The sequence below is a fragment of the Haliotis rufescens genome, unplaced genomic scaffold (assembly GCF_023055435.1).
Source record: "Haliotis rufescens isolate VD_foot unplaced genomic scaffold, xgHalRufe1.0.p SCAF_47, whole genome shotgun sequence".
In the NCBI taxonomy this organism is placed as follows: Eukaryota; Metazoa; Mollusca; class Gastropoda; order Lepetellida; family Haliotidae; genus Haliotis; species Haliotis rufescens.
In genome coordinates, this window is record NW_025964190.1 from 2889559 (window position 1) to 2909822 (window position 20264).

Consider the following 20264-nt stretch of genomic DNA (forward strand, 5'->3'; position numbering starts at 1 on the left):
TCGAGTTACTTCGGCATGAGGAGCTTCATCGGACAAGTGTGACTTTGACCAAAATACATTGCTACGGGACAATGGAAAAATGTCACGGAAACGACAAAAGAATACTTTGAAAATATTTTTTACCATTACCAGGGTTTTTAACACGATCATTTTCATCCAGATTCCACATGAGGCAAGACGAAAAAAACGAAGAAAAACACTGTTGAAATCACAGGTTGCCGTATTTATTGTGAGAAATGCTATTTATAAACTGCAGATATACCGTACTCAACAGGATAACGATTGGTGCCGTAACACATAATATGTCTTTTGTTCAATTACACTGCTCATATTCATCACGACAAACGTATAGAGAATCTCACCCGAGTGTCTTTTGATATCAAATATATCAACACGAGTTGATAAAAGTGGAAAAATTCCGAGGCTTGCCTCAAGGGTGAGAACTTATTTATCATCCAACATCATCCAACTTTTTCAATTTGTAGACAGTATTTAGCAGTGTCTTTAGTGTAAAAAGTACTGCAACCTCCTTCAGTAGCAGAGCCATTACTGATGTAATTTGATTATGACGTCATCGTAACCAGTGACGTCACAATGGTCTGCAAAGCATTTTGATGTAATTACACTGTAGATATCGCTTGATCTCATCCATGCGATATCTCCTGTGGGAGCAAGTTTTGGATGATAAATTTCGTTCTCGTCCAGAGATCTAGAATATACCTCAGAACGAGAACATCTGTAAGTTCTGTGTTAGACTGCGTTGGATATTAAGCCGACTTGGCGAGGTTCCTAGCTGTCGGACGGTCGCTCGTCTGAGTGATTGGACCCAAGCCGGGTCGGCTGGTCCGTCGCCGGCGTTTCCCTCCCCGGCGTTACCCTCGCCGGGTGCTCCCTGGCGAAAATCCGTCTTTGTCCGGCGCAGGCGCACTCGTGGATAATGGGGTTACGCGAAAAGCAAATGTTTTCCGAGGGACCTTTTTTATTTTCTCTCTCTCTCTTATTACTCGACAACAACCATCGGTGGTACATGAGTTGTACAACAACAAAAACTACAGTAATAGATGTACAGCTTGATGACATATATTGTAGCATACGTCACAGTACAGCATTCAAATGTCTGAGGACCTTTGAGAGTTTTTTTTTAAAGTACCTACTTTACCAGTTGTGAACAGTTTATGTTTAGCCAGTGTGTGTAGTATACATTAACTCATTCAGCCCGTAAGGTTAAAGAAGAATTACAGTTGAATACATAATGGAACTCGTCACCCATTACTTGGCAGTCACACAATGTTCATATCTTTTGTTCTCGTCATATAATTCCCATCGACCTGTTTCTATTGGTAGTTTGTGCTTCCCAGTTTCAGAAACACTAAAAGTTTAGAAATATAATCAGTGAAAAGTAAATAGTATATATCATCCTGTTCAAAAAGACAACACTAAATATTGGAAAAACTTGGACACTTTTAATTGACTCAATAGATGTACATTTGACAAAATCGTCAATTCTCACACAAGATCCTCCAAACACAGCTGCCAGATCTCTCAATCCACATTTCATCTTACTCAATGAAAGCTGCTGGCCGAACGACTGATTCTGATTTGGTGTGGTTGTTGTTGACATCCTGTAGGCTGGCGCCAGCACTCTAAGAGTTGCAAAGTAGTTCTTTCTGAAACCAGTTCAGACTTCAGATAAAATAATATCCATTTACTTCAATGAAAGTAGTGAATATATTGTCAACAAGAAAAGTAAAAAAAATACCCAAGCATCTTGCAAGTGTTAATGGAAGTGGTTTGTAGTTGTTTGGTAACAAAGGCTTACCTTTCTTATGAATTGGCTTAATTACACCCCATTTAACCAACCATTCTTCTAGTGTCTTACCAGTATGAAATATTATTTTGAAGAATTTAAGCTAAACAGTCATATTTTCGCCTTATAATGCCGACGTGCCGTCAAATTTCAGGTTGACACAAGCCGACTTGTCGAGGTTCCTAGCTGTCGGACGGGCGCTCGTCTGAGTGATTGGACCCAAGCCGGGTCGGCTGGTCCCTCGCCGGCGTTTTCCCTCCCCGGCGTTACCCTCGCCGGGTGCTCCCTGGCGAAAATCCGTCTTTGTCCGGCGCAGGCGCACTCGTGGATAATGGGGTTACGCGAAAAGCAAATGTTTTCCGAGGGACCTTTTTTATTTTCTCTCTCTCTTATTACTCGACAACAACCATCGGTGGTACATGAGTTGTACAACAACAAAAACTACAGTAATAGATGTACAGCTTGATGACATATATTGTAGCATACGTCACAGTGTAGCATTCAAATGTCTGAGGACCTTTGAGAGGTTTTTTTTAAAGTACCTACTTTACCAGTTGTGAACAGTTTATGATATCTACTTATGTTTAGCCAGTGTGTGTAGTATACATTAACTCATTCAGCGTGTAAGGTTAAAGAAGAATTACAGTTGAATACATAATGGAACTCGTCACCCATTACTTGGCAGTCACACAATGTTCATATCTTTTGTTCTCGTCATATAATTCCCATCGACCTGTTTCTATTGGTAGTTTGTGCTTCCCAGTTTCAGAAACAGTAAAAGTTTAGAAATATAATCAGTGAAAAGTAAATAGTATATATCATCCTGTTCAAAAAGACAACACTAAATATTGGAAAAACTTGGACACTTTTAATTGACTCAATAGATGTACATTTGACAAAATCGTCAATTCTCACACAAGATCCTCCAAACACAGCTGCCAGATCTCTCAATCCACATTTCATCTTACTCAATGAAAGCTGCTGGCCGAACGACTGATTCTGATTTGGTGTGGTTGTTGTTGACATCCTGTAGGCTGGCGCCAGCACTCTAAGAATTGCAAAGTAGTTCTTTCTATAACCAGTTCAGACTTCAGATAAAATAATATCCATTTACTTCAATGAAAGTAGTGAATATATTGTCAACAAGAAAAGTATAAAAAATACCCAAGGATCTTGCAAGTGTTAATGGAAGTGGTTTGTAGTTGTTTGGTAACAAAGGCTTACCTTTCTTATGAATTGGCTTAATTACACCCCATTTAACCAACCATTCTTCTAGTGTCTTACCAGTATGAAATATTATTTTGAAGAATTTAAGCTAAACAGTCATATTTTCGCCTTATAATGCCGACGTGCCGTCAAATTTCAGGTTGACACAAGCCGACTTGGCGAGGTTCCTAGCTGTCGGACGGGCGCTCGTCTGAGTGATTGGACCCAAGCCGGGTCGGCTGGTCCCTCGCCGGCGTTTTCCCTCCCCGGCGTTACCCTCGCCGGGTGCTCCCTGGCGAAAATCCGTCTTTGTCCGGCGCAGGCGCACTCGTGGATAATGGGGTTACGCGAAAAGCAAATGTTTTCCGAGGGACCTTTTTTATTTTCTCTCTCTCTTATTACTCGACAACAACCATCGGTGGTACATGAGTTGTACAACAACAAAAACTACAGTAATAGATGTACAGCTTGATGACATATATTGTAGCATACGTCACAGTATAGCATTCAAATGTCTGAGGACCTTTGAGAGTTTGTTTTTAAAGTACCTACTTTACCAGTTGTGAACAGTTTATGATATCTACTTATGTTTAGCCAGTGTGTGTAGTATACATTAACTCATTCAGCGTGTAAGGTTAAAGAAGAATTACAGTTGAATACATAATGGAACTCGTCACCCATTACTTGGCAGTCACACAATGTTCATATCTTTTGTTCTCGTCATATAATTCCCATCGACCTGTTTCTATTGGTAGTTTGTGCTTCCCAGTTTCAGAAACAGTAAAAGTTTAGAAATATAATCAGTGAAAAGTAAATAGTATATATCATCCTGTTCAAAAAGACAACACTAAATATTGGAAAAACTTGGACACTTTTAATTGACTCAATAGATGTACATTTGACAAAATCGTCAATTCTCACACAAGATCCTCCAAACACAGCTGCCAGATCTCTCAATCCACATTTCATCTTACTCAATGAAAGCTGCTGGCCGAACGACTGATTCTGATTTGGTGTGGTTGTTGTTGACATCCTGTAGGCTGGCGCCAGCACTCTAAGAATTGCAAAGTAGTTCTTTCTGAAACCAGTTCAGACTTCAGATAAAATAATTTCCATTTACTTCAATGAAAGTAGTGAATATATTGTCAACAAGAAAAGTAAAAAAAATACCCAAGCATCTTGCAAGTGTTAATGGAAGTGGTTTGTAGTTGTTTGGTAACAAAGGCTTACCTTTCTTATGAATTGGCTTAATTACACCCCATTTAACCGACCATTCTTCTAGTGTCTTACCAGTATGAAATATTATTTTGAAGAATTTAAGCTAAACAGTCATATTTTCGCCTTATAATGCCGACGTGCCGTCAAATTTCAGGTTGACACAAGCCGACTTGTCGAGGTTCCTAGCTGTCGGACGGGCGCTCGTCTGAGTGATTGGACCCAAGCCGGGTCGGCTGGTCCCTCGCCGGCGTTTTCCCTCCCCGGCGTTACCCTCGCCAGGTGCTCCCTGGCGAAAATCCGTCTTTGTCCGGCGCAGGCGCACTCGTGGATAATGGGGTTACGCGAAAAGCAAATGTTTTCCGAGGGACCTTTTTTATTTTCTCTCTCTCTTATTACTCGACAACAACCATCGGTGGTACATGAGTTGTACAACAACAAAAACTACAGTAATAGATGTACAGCTTGATGACATATATTGTAGCATACGTCACAGTGTAGCATTCAAATGTCTGAGGACCTTTGAGAGGTTTTTTTTAAAGTACCTACTTTACCAGTTGTGAACAGTTTATGATATCTACTTATGTTTAGCCAGTGTGTGTAGTATACATTAACTCATTCAGCGTGTAAGGTTAAAGAAGAATTACAGTTGAATACATAATGGAACTCGTCACCCATTACTTGGCAGTCACACAATGTTCATATCTTTTGTTCTCGTCATATAATTCCCATCGACCTGTTTCTATTGGTAGTTTGTGCTTCCCAGTTTCAGAAACAGTAAAAGTTTAGAAATATAATCAGTGAAAAGTAAATAGTATATATCATCCTGTTCAAAAAGACAACACTTAATATTGGAAAAACTTGGACACTTTTAATTGACTCAATAGATGTACATTTGACAAAATCGTCAATTCTCACACAAGATCCTCCAAACAAAGCTGCCAGATCTCTCAATCCACATTTCATCTTACTCAATGAAAGCTGCTGGCCGAACGACTGATTCTGATTTGGTGTGGTTGTTGTTGACATCCTGTAGGCTGGCGCCAGCACTCTAAGAGTTGCAAAGTAGTTCTTTTTATAACCAGTTCAGACTTCAGATAAAATAATATCCATTTACTTCAATGAAAGTAGTGAATATATTGTCAACAAGAAAAGTAAAAAAAATACCCAAGCATCTTGCAAGTGTTAATGGAAGTGGTTTGTAGTTGTTTGGTAACAAAGGCTTACCTTTCTTATGAATTGGCTTAATTACACCCCATTTAACCGACCATTCTTCTAGTGTCTTACCAGTATGAAATATTATTTTGAAGAATTTAAGCTAAACAGTCATATTTTCGCCTTATAATGCCGACGTGCCGTCAAATTTCAGGTTGACACAAGCCGACTTGTCGAGGTTCCTAGCTGTCGGACGGGCGCTCGTCTGAGTGATTGGACCCAAGCCGGGTCGGCTGGTCCCTCGCCGGCGTTTTCCCTCCCCGGCGTTACCCTCGCCAGGTGATCCCTGGCGAAAATCCGTCTTTGTCCGGCGCAGGCGCACTCGTGGATAATGGGGTTACGCGAAAAGCAAATGTTTTCCGAGGGACCTTTTTTATTTTCTCTCTCTCTTATTACTCGACAACAACCATCGGTGGTACATGAGTTGTACAACAACAAAAACTACAGTAATAGATGTACAGCTTGATGACATATATTGTAGCATACGTCACAGTGTAGCATTCAAATGTCAGAGGACCTTTGAGAGGTTTTTTTTAAAGTACCTACTTTACCAGTTGTGAACAGTTTATGATATCTACTTATGTTTAGCCAGTGTGTGTAGTATACATTAACTCATTCAGCGTGTAAGGTTAAAGAAGAATTACAGTTGAATACATAATGGAACTCGTCACCCATTACTTGGCAGTCACACAATGTTCATATCTTTTGTTCTCGTCATATAATTCCCATCGACCTGTTTCTATTGGTAGTTTGTGCTTCCCAGTTTCAGAAACAGTAAAAGTTTAGAAATATAATCAGTGAAAAGTAAATAGTATATATCATCCTGTTCAAAAAGACAACACTTAATATTGGAAAAACTTGGACACTTTTAATTGACTCAATAGATGTACATTTGACAAAATCGTCAATTCTCACACAAGATCCTCCAAACAAAGCTGCCAGATCTCTCAATCCACATTTCATCTTACTCAATGAAAGCTGCTGGCCGAACGACTGATTCTGATTTGGTGTGGTTGTTGTTGACATCCTGTAGGCTGGCGCCAGCACTCTAAGAGTTGCAAAGTAGTTCTTTTTATAACCAGTTCAGACTTCAGATAAAATAATATCCATTTACTTCAATGAAAGTAGTGAATATATTGTCAACAAGAAAAGTAAAAAAAATACCCAAACATCTTGCAAGTGTTAATGGAAGTGGTTTGTAGTTGTTTGGTAACAAAGGCTTACCTTTCTTATGAATTGGCTTAATTACACCCCATTTAACCAACCATTCTTCTAGTGTCTTACCAGTATGAAATATTATTTTGAAGAATTTAAGCTAAACAGTCATATTTTCGCCTTATAATGCCGACGTGCCGTCAAATTTCAGGTTGACACAAGCCGACTTGTCGAGGTTCCTAGCTGTCGGACGGGCGCTCGTCTGAGTGATTGGACCCAAGCCGGGTCGGCTGGTCCCTCGCCGGCGTTTTCCCTCCCCGGCGTTACCCTCGCCAGGTGCTCCCTGGCGAAAATCCGTCTTTGTCCGGCGCAGGCGCACTCGTGGATAATGGGGTTACGCGAAAAGCAAATGTTTTCCGAGGGACCTTTTTTATTTTCTCTCTCTCTTATTACTCGACAACAACCATCGGTGGTACATGAGTTGTACAACAACAAAAACTACAGTAATAGATGTACAGCTTGATGACATATATTGTAGCATACGTCACAGTATAGCATTCAAATGTCTGAGGACCTTTGAGAGGTTTTTTTTAAAGTACCTACTTTACCAGTTGTGAACAGTTTATGATATCTACTTATGTTTAGCCAGTGTGTGTAGTATACATTAACTCATTCAGCGTGTAAGGTTAAAGAAGAATTACAGTTGAATACATAATGGAACTCGTCACCCATTACTTGGCAGTCACACAATGTTCATATCTTTTGTTCTCGTCATATAATTCCCATCGACCTGTTTCTATTGGTAGTTTGTGCTTCCCAGTTTCAGAAACAGTAAAAGTTTAGAAATATAATCAGTGAAAAGTAAATAGTATATATCATCCTGTTCAAAAAGACAACACTAAATATTGGAAAAACTTGGACACTTTTAATTGACTCAATAGATGTACATTTGACAAAATCGTCAATTCTCACACAAGATCCTCCAAACACAGCTGCCAGATCTCTCAATCCACATTTCATCTTACTCAATGAAAGCTGCTGGCCGAACGACTGATTCTGATTTGGTGTGGTTGTTGTTGACATCCTGTAGGCTGGCGCCAGCACTCTAAGAATTGCAAAGTAGTTCTTTCTGAAACCAGTTCAGACTTCAGATAAAATAATATCCATTTACTTCAATGAAAGTAGTGAATATATTGTCAACAAGAAAAGTAAAAAAAAATACCCAAACATCTTGCAAGTGTTAATGGAAGTGGTTTGTAGTTGTTTGGTAACAAAGGCTTACCTTTCTTATGAATTGGCTTAATTACACCCCATTTAACCAACCATTCTTCTAGTGTCTTACCAGTATGAAATATTATTTTGAAGAATTTAAGCTAAACAGTCATATTTTCGCCTTATAATGCCGACGTGCCGTCAAATTTCAGGTTGACACAAGCCGACTTGGCGAGGTTCCTAGCTGTCGGACGGGCGCTCGTCTGAGTGATTGGACCCAAGCCGGGTCGGCTGGTCCCTCGCCGGCGTTTTCCCTCCCCGGCGTTACCCTCGCCGGGTGCTCCCTGGCGAAAATCCGTCTTTGTCCGGCGCAGGCGCACTCGTGGATAATGGGGTTACGCGAAAAGCAAATGTTTTCCGAGGGACCTTTTTTATTTTCTCTCTCTCTTATTACTCGACAACAACCATCGGTGGTACATGAGTTGTACAACAACAAAAACTACAGTAATAGATGTACAGCTTGATGACATATATTGTAGCATACGTCACAGTGTAGCATTCAAATGTCTGAGGACCTTTGAGAGGTTTTTTTTAAAGTACCTACTTTACCAGTTGTGAACAGTTTATGATATCTACTTATGTTTAGCCAGTGTGTGTAGTATACATTAACTCATTCAGCGTGTAAGGTTAAAGAAGAATTACAGTTGAATACATAATGGAACTCGTCACCCATTACTTGGCAGTCACACAATGTTCATATCTTTTGTTCTCGTCATATAATTCCCATCGACCTGTTTCTATTGGTAGTTTGTGCTTCCCAGTTTCAGAAACAGTAAAAGTTTAGAAATATAATCAGTGAAAAGTAAATAGTATATATCATCCTGTTCAAAAAGACAACACTAAATATTGGAAAAACTTGGACACTTTTAATTGACTCAATAGATGTACATTTGACAAAATCGTCAATTCTCACACAAGATCCTCCAAACACAGCTGCCAGATCTCTCAATCCACATTTCATCTTACTCAATGAAAGCTGCTGGCCGAACGACTGATTCTGATTTGGTGTGGTTGTTGTTGACATCCTGTAGGCTGGCGCCAGCACTCTAAGAGTTGCAAAGTAGTTCTTTCTATAACCAGTTCAGACTTCAGATAAAATAATATCCATTTACTTCAATGAAAGTAGTGAATATATTGTCAACAAGAAAAGTAAAAAAAATACCCAAGCATCTTGCAAGTGTTAATGGAAGTGGTTTGTAGTTGTTTGGTAACAAAGGCTTACCTTTCTTATGAATTGGCTTAATTACACCCCATTTAACCAACCATTCTTCTAGTGTCTTACCAGTATGAAATATTATTTTGAAGAATTTAAGCTAAACAGTCATATTTTCGCCTTATAATGCCGACGTGCCGTCAAATTTCAGGTTGACACAAGCCGACTTGGCGAGGTTCCTAGCTGTCGGACGGGCGCTCGTCTGAGTGATTGGACCCAAGCGTTACCCTCGCCGGGTGCTCCCTGGCGAAAATCCGTCTTTGTCCGGCGCAGGCGCACTCGTGGATAATGGGGTTACGCGAAAAGCAAATGTTTTCCGAGGGACCTTTTTTATTTTCTCTCTCTCTTATTACTCGACAACAACCATCGGTGGTACATGAGTTGTACAACAACAAAAACTACAGTAATAGATGTACAGCTTGATGACATGTATTGTAGCATACGTCACAGTATAGCATTCAAATGTCTGAGGACCTTTGAGAGGTTTTTTTTAAAGTACCTACTTTACCAGTTGTGAACAGTTTATGATATCTACTTATGTTTAGCCAGTGTGTGTAGTATACATTAACTCATTCAGCGTGTAAGGTTAAAGAAGAATTACAGTTGAATACATAATGGAACTCGTCACCCATTACTTGGCAGTCACACAATGTTCATATCTTTTGTTCTCGTCATATAATTCCCATCGACCTGTTTCTATTGGTAGTTTGTGCTTCCCAGTTTCAGAAACAGTAAAAGTTTAGAAATATAATCAGTGAAAAGTAAATAGTATATATCATCCTGTTCAAAAAGACAACACTAAATATTGGAAAAACTTGGACACTTTTAATTGACTCAATAGATGTACATTTGACAAAATCGTCAATTCTCACACAAGATCCTCCAAACACAGCTGCCAGATCTCTCAATCCACATTTCATCTTACTCAATGAAAGCTGCTGGCCGAACGACTGATTCTGATTTGGTGTGGTTGTTGTTGACATCCTGTAGGCTGGCGCCAGCACTCTAAGAATTGCAAAGTAGTTCTTTCTGAAACCAGTTCAGACTTCAGATAAAATAATATCCATTTACTTCAATGAAAGTAGTGAATATATTGTCAACAAGAAAAGTAAAAAAAAATACCCAAACATCTTGCAAGTGTTAATGGAAGTGGTTTGTAGTTGTTTGGTAACAAAGGCTTACCTTTCTTATGAATTGGCTTAATTACACCCCATTTAACCAACCATTCTTCTAGTGTCTTACCAGTATGAAATATTATTTTGAAGAATTTAAGCTAAACAGTCATATTTTCGCCTTATAATGCCGACGTGCCGTCAAATTTCAGGTTGACACAAGCCGACTTGTCGAGGTTCCTAGCTGTCGGACGGGCGCTCGTCTGAGTGATTGGACCCAAGCCGGGTCGGCTGGTCCGTCGCCGGCGTTTTCCCTCCCCGGCGTTACCCTCGCCGGGTGCTCCCTGGCGAAAATCCGTCTTTGTCCGGCGCAGGCGCACTCGTGGATAATGGGGTTACGCGAAAAGCAAATGTTTTCCGAGGGACCTTTTTTATTTTCTCTCTCTCTTATTACTCGACAACAACCATCGGTGGTAGATGAGTTGTACAACAACAAAAACTACAGTAATAGATGTACAGCTTGATGACATGTATTGTAGCATACGTCACAGTATAGCATTCAAATGTCTGAGGACCTTTGAGAGGTTTTTTTTAAAGTACCTACTTTACCAGTTGTGAACAGTTTATGATATCTACTTATGTTTAGCCAGTGTGTGTAGTATACATTAACTCATTCAGCGTGTAAGGTTAAAGAAGAATTACAGTTGAATACATAATGGAACTCGTCACCCATTACTTGGCAGTCACACAATGTTCATATCTTTTGTTCTCGTCATATAATTCCCATCGACCTGTTTCTATTGGTAGTTTGTGCTTCCCAGTTTCAGAAACAGTAAAAGTTTAGAAATATAATCAGTGAAAAGTAAATAGTATATATCATCCTGTTCAAAAAGACAACACTAAATATTGGAAAAACTTGGACACTTTTAATTGACTCAATAGATGTATATTTGACAAAATCGTCAATTCTCACACAAGATCCTCCAAACACAGCTGCCAGATCTCTCAATCCACATTTCATCTTACTCAATGAAAGCTGCTGGCCGAACGACTGATTCTGATTTGGTGTGGTTGTTGTTGACATCCTGTAGGCTGGCGCCAGCACTCTAAGAGTTGCAAAGTAGTTCTTTCTGAAACCAGTTCAGACTTCAGATAAAATAATATCCATTTACTTCAATGAAAGTAGTGAATATATTGTCAACAAGAAAAGTAAAAAAAATACCCAAACATCTTGCAAGTGTTAATGGAAGTGGTTTGTAGTTGTTTGGTAACAAAGGCTTACCTTTCTTATGAATTGGCTTAATTACACCCCATTTAACCGACCATTCTTCTAGTGTCTTACCAGTATGAAATATTATTTTGAAGAATTTAAGCTAAACAGTCATATTTTCGCCTTATAATGCCGACGTGCCGTCAAATTTCAGGTTGACACAAGCCGACTTGTCGAGGTTCCTAGCTGTCGGACGGGCGCTCGTCTGAGTGATTGGACCCAAGCCGGGTCGGCTGGTCCCTCGCCGGCGTTTTCCCTCCCCGGCGTTACCCTCGCCGGGTGCTCCCTGGCGAAAATCCGTCTTTGTCCGGCGCAGGCGCACTCGTGGATAATGGGGTTACGCGAAAAGCAAATGTTTTCCGAAGGACCTTTTTTATTTTCTCTCTCTCTTATTACTCGACAACAACCATCGGTGGTACATGAGTTGTACAACAACAAAAACTACAGTAATAGATGTACAGCTTGATGACATATATTGTAGCATACGTCACAGTATAGCATTCAAATGTCTGAGGACCTTTGAGAGGTTTTTTTTAAAGTACCTACTTTACCAGTTGTGAACAGTTTATGATATCTACTTATGTTTAGCCAGTGTGTGTAGTATACATTAACTCATTCAGCGTGTAAGGTTAAAGAAGAATTACAGTTGAATACATAATGGAACTCGTCACCCATTACTTGGCAGTCACACAATGTTCATATCTTTTGTTCTCGTCATATAATTCCCATCGACCTGTTTCTATTGGTAGTTTGTGCTTCCCAGTTTCAGAAACAGTAAAAGTTTAGAAATATAATCAGTGAAAAGTAAATAGTATATATCATCCTGTTCAAAAAGACAACACTAAATATTGGAAAAACTTGGACACTTTTAATTGACTCAATAGATGTACATTTGACAAAATCGTCAATTCTCACACAAGATCCTCCAAACACAGCTGCCAGATCTCTCAATCCACATTTCATCTTACTCAATGAAAGCTGCTGGCCGAACGACTGATTCTGATTTGGTGTGGTTGTTGTTGACATCCTGTAGGCTGGCGCCAGCACTCTAAGAATTGCAAAGTAGTTCTTTCTGAAACCAGTTCAGACTTCAGATAAAATAATATCCATTTACTTCAATGAAAGTAGTGAATATATTGTCAACAAGAAAAGTAAAAAAATATACCCAAACATCTTGCAAGTGTTAATGGAAGTGGTTTGTAGTTGTTTGGTAACAAAGGCTTACCTTTCTTATGAATTGGCTTAATTACACCCCATTTAACCAACCATTCTTCTAGTGTCTTACCAGTATGAAATATTATTTTGAAGAATTTAAGCTAAACAGTCATATTTTCGCCTTATAATGCCGACGTGCCGTCAAATTTCAGGTTGACACAAGCCGACTTGGCGAGGTTCCTAGCTGTCGGACGGGCGCTCGTCTGAGTGATTGGACCCAAGCCGGGTCGGCTGGTCCCTCGCCGGCGTTTTCCCTCCCCGGCGTTACCCTCGCCGGGTGCTCCCTGGCGAAAATCCGTCTTTGTCCGGCGCAGGCGCACTCGTGGATAATGGGGTTACGCGAAAAGCAAATGTTTTCCGAGGGACCTTTTTTATTTTCTCTCTCTCTTATTACTCGACAACAACCATCGGTGGTACATGAGTTGTACAACAACAAAAACTACAGTAATAGATGTACAGCTTGATGACATATATTGTAGCATACGTCACAGTATAGCATTCAAATGTCTGAGGACCTTTGAGAGGTTTTTTTTAAAGTACCTACTTTACCAGTTGTGAACAGTTTATGATATCTACTTATGTTTAGCCAGTGTGTGTAGTATACATTAACTCATTCAGCGTGTAAGGTTAAAGAAGAATTACAGTTGAATACATAATGGAACTCGTCACCCATTACTTGGCAGTCACACAATGTTCATATCTTTTGTTCTCGTCATATAATTCCCATCGACCTGTTTCTATTGGTAGTTTGTGCTTCCCAGTTTCAGAAACAGTAAAAGTTTAGAAATATAATCAGTGAAAAGTAAATAGTATATATCATCCTGTTCAAAAAGACAACACTAAATATTGGAAAAACTTGGACACTTTTAATTGACTCAATAGATGTACATTTGACAAAATCGTCAATTCTCACACAAGATCCTCCAAACACAGCTGCCAGATCTCTCAATCCACATTTCATCTTACTCAATGAAAGCTGCTGGCCGAACGACTGATTCTGATTTGGTGTGGTTGTTGTTGACATCCTGTAGGCTGGCGCCAGCACTCTAAGAATTGCAAAGTAGTTCTTTCTGAAACCAGTTCAGACTTCAGATAAAATAATATCCATTTACTTCAATGAAAGTAGTGAATATATTGTCAACAAGAAAAGTAAAAAAAAATACCCAAACATCTTGCAAGTGTTAATGGAAGTGGTTTGTAGTTGTTTGGTAACAAAGGCTTACCTTTCTTATGAATTGGCTTAATTACACCCCATTTAACCAACCATTCTTCTAGTGTCTTACCAGTATGAAATATTATTTTGAAGAATTTAAGCTAAACAGTCATATTTTCGCCTTATAATGCCGACGTGCCGTCAAATTTCAGGTTGACACAAGCCGACTTGTCGAGGTTCCTAGCTGTCGGACGGGCGCTCGTCTGAGTGATTGGACCCAAGCCGGGTCGGCTGGTCCGTCGCCGGCGTTTTCCCTCCCCGGCGTTACCCTCGCCGGGTGCTCCCTGGCGAAAATCCGTCTTTGTCCGGCGCAGGCGCACTCGTGGATAATGGGGTTACGCGAAAAGCAAATGTTTTCCGAAGGACCTTTTTTATTTTCTCTCTCTCTTATTACTCGACAACAACCATCGGTGGTACATGAGTTGTACAACAACAAAAACTACAGTAATAGATGTACAGCTTGATGACATATATTGTAGCATACGTCACAGTATAGCATTCAAATGTCTGAGGACCTTTGAGAGTTTGTTTTTAAAGTACCTACTTTACCAGTTGTGAACAGTTTATGATATCTACTTATGTTTAGCCAGTGTGTGTAGTATACATTAACTCATTCAGCGCGTAAGGTTAAAGAAGAATTACAGTTGAATACATAATGGAACTCGTCACCCATTACTTGGCAGTCACACAATGTTCATATCTTTTGTTTTCGTCATATAATTCCCATCGACCTGTTTCTATTGGTAGTTTGTGCTTCCCAGTTTCAGAAACAGTAAAAGTTTAGAAATATAATCAGTGAAAAGTAAATAGTATATATCATCCTGTTCAAAAAGACAACACTAAATATTGGAAAAACTTGGACACTTTTAATTGACTCAATAGATGTACATTTGACAAAATCGTCAATTCTCACACAAGATCCTCCAAACACAGCTGCCAGATCTCTCAATCCACATTTCATCTTACTCAATGAAAGCTGCTGGCCGAACGACTGATTCTGATTTGGTGTGGTTGTTGTTGACATCCTGTAGGCTGGCGCCAGCACTCTAAGAATTGCAAAGTAGTTCTTTCTGAAACCAGTTCAGACTTCAGATAAAATAATATCCATTTACTTCAATGAAAGTAGTGAATATATTGTCAACAAGAAAAGTAAAAAAAAATACCCAAACATCTTGCAAGTGTTAATGGAAGTGGTTTGTAGTTGTTTGGTAACAAAGGCTTACCTTTCTTATGAATTGGCTTAATTACACCCCATTTAACCGACCATTCTTCTAGTGTCTTACCAGTATGAAATATTATTTTGAAGAATTTAAGCTAAACAGTCATATTTTCGCCTTATAATGCCGACGTGCCGTCAAATTTCAGGTTGACACAAGCCGACTTGTCGAGGTTCCTAGCTGTCGGACGGGCGCTCGTCTGAGTGATTGGACCCAAGCCGGGTCGGCTGGTCCGTCGCCGGCGTTTTCCCTCCCCGGCGTTACCCTCGCCGGGTGCTCCCTGGCGAAAATCCGTCTTTGTCCGGCGCAGGCGCACTCGTGGATAATGGGGTTACGCGAAAAGCAAATGTTTTCCGAAGGACCTTTTTTATTTTCTCTCTCTCTTATTACTCGACAACAACCATCGGTGGTACATGAGTTGTACACAACAAAAACTACAGTAATAGATGTACAGCTTGATGACATATATTGTAGCATACGTCACAGTATAGCATTCAAATGTCTGAGGACCTTTGAGAGTTTGTTTTTAAAGTACCTACTTTACCAGTTGTGAACAGTTTATGATATCTACTTATGTTTAGCCAGTGTGTGTAGTATACATTAACTCATTCAGCGCGTAAGGTTAAAGAAGAATTACAGTTGAATACATAATGGAACTCGTCACCCATTACTTGGCAGTCACACAATGTTCATATCTTTTGTTTTCGTCATATAATTCCCATCGACCTGTTTCTATTGGTAGTTTGTGCTTCCCAGTTTCAGAAACAGTAAAAGTTTAGAAATATAATCAGTGAAAAGTAAATAGTATATATCATCCTGTTCAAAAAGACAACACTAAATATTGGAAAAACTTGGACACTTTTAATTGACTCAATAGATGTACATTTGACAAAATCGTCAATTCTCACACAAGATCCTCCAAACACAGCTGCCAGATCTCTCAATCCACATTTCATCTTACTCAATGAAAGCTGCTGGCCGAACGACTGATTCTGATTTGGTGTGGTTGTTGTTGACATCCTGTAGGCTGGCGCCAGCACTCTAAGAATTGCAAAGTAGTTCTTTCTGAAACCAGTTCAGACTTCAGATAAAATAATATCCATTTACTTCAATGAAAGTAGTGAATATATTGTCAACAAGAAAAGTAAAAAAATATACCCAAACATCTTGCAAGTGTTAATGGAAGTGGTTTGTAGTTGTTTGGTAACAAAGGCTTACCTTTCTTATGAATTGGCTTAATTACACCCCATTTAACCGACCATTCTTCTAGTGTCTTACCAGTATGAAATATTATTTTGAAGAATTTAAGCTAAACAGTCATATTTTCGCCTTATAATGCCGACGTGCCGTCAAATTTCAGGTTGACACAAGCCGACTTGTCGAGGTTCCTAGCTGTCGGACGGGCGCTCGTCTGAGTGATTGGACCCAAGCCGGGTCGGCTGGTCCGTCGCCGGCGTTTTCCCTCCCCGGCGTTACCCTCGCCGGGTGCTCCCTGGCGAAAATCCGTCTTTGTCCGGCGCAGGCGCACTCGTGGATAATGGGGTTACGCGAAAAGCAAATGTTTTCCGAAGGACCTTTTTTATTTTCTCTCTCTCTTATTACTCGACAACAACCATCGGTGGTACATGAGTTGTACAACAACAAAAACTACAGTAATAGATGTACAGCTTGATGACATATATTGTAGCATACGTCACAGTATAGCATTCAAATGTCTGAGGACCTTTGAGAGTTTGTTTTTAAAGTACCTACTTTACCAGTTGTGAACAGTTTATGATATCTACTTATGTTTAGCCAGTGTGTGTAGTATACATTAACTCATTCAGCGCGTAAGGTTAAAGAAGAATTACAGTTGAATACATAATGGAACTCGTCACCCATTACTTGGCAGTCACACAATGTTCATATCTTTTGTTTTCGTCATATAATTCCCATCGACCTGTTTCTATTGGTAGTTTGTGCTTCCCAGTTTCAGAAACAGTAAAAGTTTAGAAATATAATCAGTGAAAAGTAAATAGTATATATCATCCTGTTCAAAAAGACAACACTAAATATTGGAAAAACTTGGACACTTTTAATTGACTCAATAGATGTACATTTGACAAAATCGTCAATTCTCACACAAGATCCTCCAAACACAGCTGCCAGATCTCTCAATCCACATTTCATCTTACTCAATGAAAGCTGCTGGCCGAACGACTGATTCTGATTTGGTGTGGTTGTTGTTGACATCCTGTAGGCTGGCGCCAGCACTCTAAGAATTGCAAAGTAGTTCTTTCTGAAACCAGTTCAGACTTCAGATAAAATAATATCCATTTACTTCAATGAAAGTAGTGAATATATTGTCAACAAGAAAAGTAAAAAAAAATACCCAAACATCTTGCAAGTGTTAATGGAAGTGGTTTGTAGTTGTTTGGTAACAAAGGCTTACCTTTCTTATGAATTGGCTTAATTACACCCCATTTAACCAACCATTCTTCTAGTGTCTTACCAGTATGAAATATTATTTTGAAGAATTTAAGCTAAACAGTCATATTTTCGCCTTATAATGCCGACGTGCCGTCAAATTTCAGGTTGACACAAGCCGACTTGGCGAGGTTCCTAGCTGTCGGACGGGCGCTCGTCTGAGTGATTGGACCCAAGCCGGGTCGGCTGGTCCCTCGCCGGCGTTTTCCCTCCCCGGCGTTACCCTCGCCGGGTGCTCCCTGGCGAAAATCCGTCTTTGTCCGGCGCAGGCGCACTCGTGGATAATGGGGTTACGCGAAAAGCAAATGTTTTCCGAGGGACCTTTTTTATTTTCTCTCTCTCTTATTACTCGACAACAACCATCGGTGGTACATGAGTTGTACAACAACAAAAACTACAGTAATAGATGTACAGCTTGATGACATATATTGTAGCATACGTCACAGTATAGCATTCAAATGTCTGAGGACCTTTGAGAGGTTTTTTTTAAAGTACCTACTTTACCAGTTGTGAACAGTTTATGATATCTACTTATGTTTAGCCAGTGTGTGTAGTATACATTAACTCATTCAGCGTGTAAGGTTAAAGAAGAATTACAGTTGAATACATAATGGAACTCGTCACCCATTACTTGGCAGTCACACAATGTTCATATCTTTTGTTCTCGTCATATAATTCCCATCGACCTGTTTCTATTGGTAGTTTGTGCTTCCCAGTTTCAGAAACAGTAAAAGTTTAGAAATATAATCAGTGAAAAGTAAATAGTATATATCATCCTGTTCAAAAAGACAACACTAAATATTGGAAAAACTTGGACACTTTTAATTGACTCAATAGATGTACATTTGACAAAATCGTCAATTCTCACACAAGATCCTCCAAACACAGCTGCCAGATCTCTCAATCCACATTTCATCTTACTCAATGAAAGCTGCTGGCCGAACGACTGATTCTGATTTGGTGTGGTTGTTGTTGACATCCTGTAGGCTGGCGCCAGCACTCTAAGAATTGCAAAGTAGTTCTTTCTGAAACCAGTTCAGACTTCAGATAAAATAATATCCATTTACTTCAATGAAAGTAGTGAATATATTGTCAACAAGAAAAGTAAAAAAAAATACCCAAACATCTTGCAAGTGTTAATGGAAGTGGTTTGTAGTTGTTTGGTAACAAAGGCTTACCTTTCTTATGAATTGGCTTAATTACACCCCATTTAACCAACCATTCTTCTAGTGTCTTACCAGTATGAAATATTATTTTGAAGAATTTAAGCTAAACAGTCATATTTTCGCCTTATAATGCCGACGTGCCGTCAAATTTCAGGTTGACACAAGCCGACTTGGCGAGGTTCCTAGCTGTCGGACGGGCGCTCGTCTGAGTGATTGGACCCAAGCCGGGTCGGCTGGTCCGTCGCCGGCGTTTTCCCTCCCCGGCGTTACCCTCGCCGGGTGCTCCCTGGCGAAAATCCGTCTTTGTCCGGCGCAGGCGCACTCGTGGATAATGGGGTTACGCGAAAAGCAAATGTTTTCCGAAGGACCTTTTTTATTTTCTCTCTCTCTTATTACTCGACAACAACCATCGGTGGTACATGAGTTGTACAACAACAAAAACTACAGTAATAGATGTACAGCTTGATGACATATATTGTAGCATACGTCACAGTATAGCATTCAAATGTCTGAGGACCTTTGAGAGTTTGTTTTTAAAGTACCTACTTTACCAGTTGTGAACAGTTTATGATATCTACTTATGTTTAGCCAGTGTGTGTAGTATACATTAACTCATTCAGCGCGTAAGGTTAAAGAAGAATTACAGTTGAATACATAATGGAACTCGTCACCCATTACTTGGCAGTCACACAATGTTCATATCTTTTGTTTTCGTCATATAATTCCCATCGACCTGTTTCTATTGGTAGTTTGTGCTTCCCAGTTTCAGAAACAGTAAAAGTTTAGAAATATAATCAGTGAAAAGTAAATAGTATATATCATCCTGTTCAAAAAGACAACACTAAATATTGGAAAAACTTGGACACTTTTAATTGACTCAATAGATGTACATTTGACAAAATCGTCAATTCTCACACAAGATCCTCCAAACACAGCTGCCAGATCTCTCAATCCACATTTCATCTTACTCAATGAAAGCTGCTGGCCGAACGACTGATTCTGATTTGGTGTGGTTGTTGTTGACATCCTGTAGGCTGGCGCCAGCACTCTAAGAATTGCAAAGTAGTTCTTTCTGAAACCAGTTCAGACTTCAGATAAAATAATATCCATTTACTTCAATGAAAGTAGTGAATATATTGTCAACAAGAAAAGTAAAAAAAAATACCCAAACATCTTGCAAGTGTTAATGGAAGTGGTTTGTAGTTGTTTGGTAACAAAGGCTTACCTTTCTTATGAATTGGCTTAATTACACCCCATTTAACCGACCATTCTTCTAGTGTCTTACCAGTATGAAATATTATTTTGAAGAATTTAAGCTAAACAGTCATATTTTCGCCTTATAATGCCGACGTGCCGTCAAATTTCAGGTTGACACAAGCCGACTTGTCGAGGTTCCTAGCTGTCGGACGGGCGCTCGTCTGAGTGATTGGACCCAAGCCGGGTCGGCTGGTCCGTCGCCGGCGTTTTCCCTCCCCGGCGTTACCCTCGCCGGGTGCTCCCTGGCGGAAATCCGTCTTTGTCC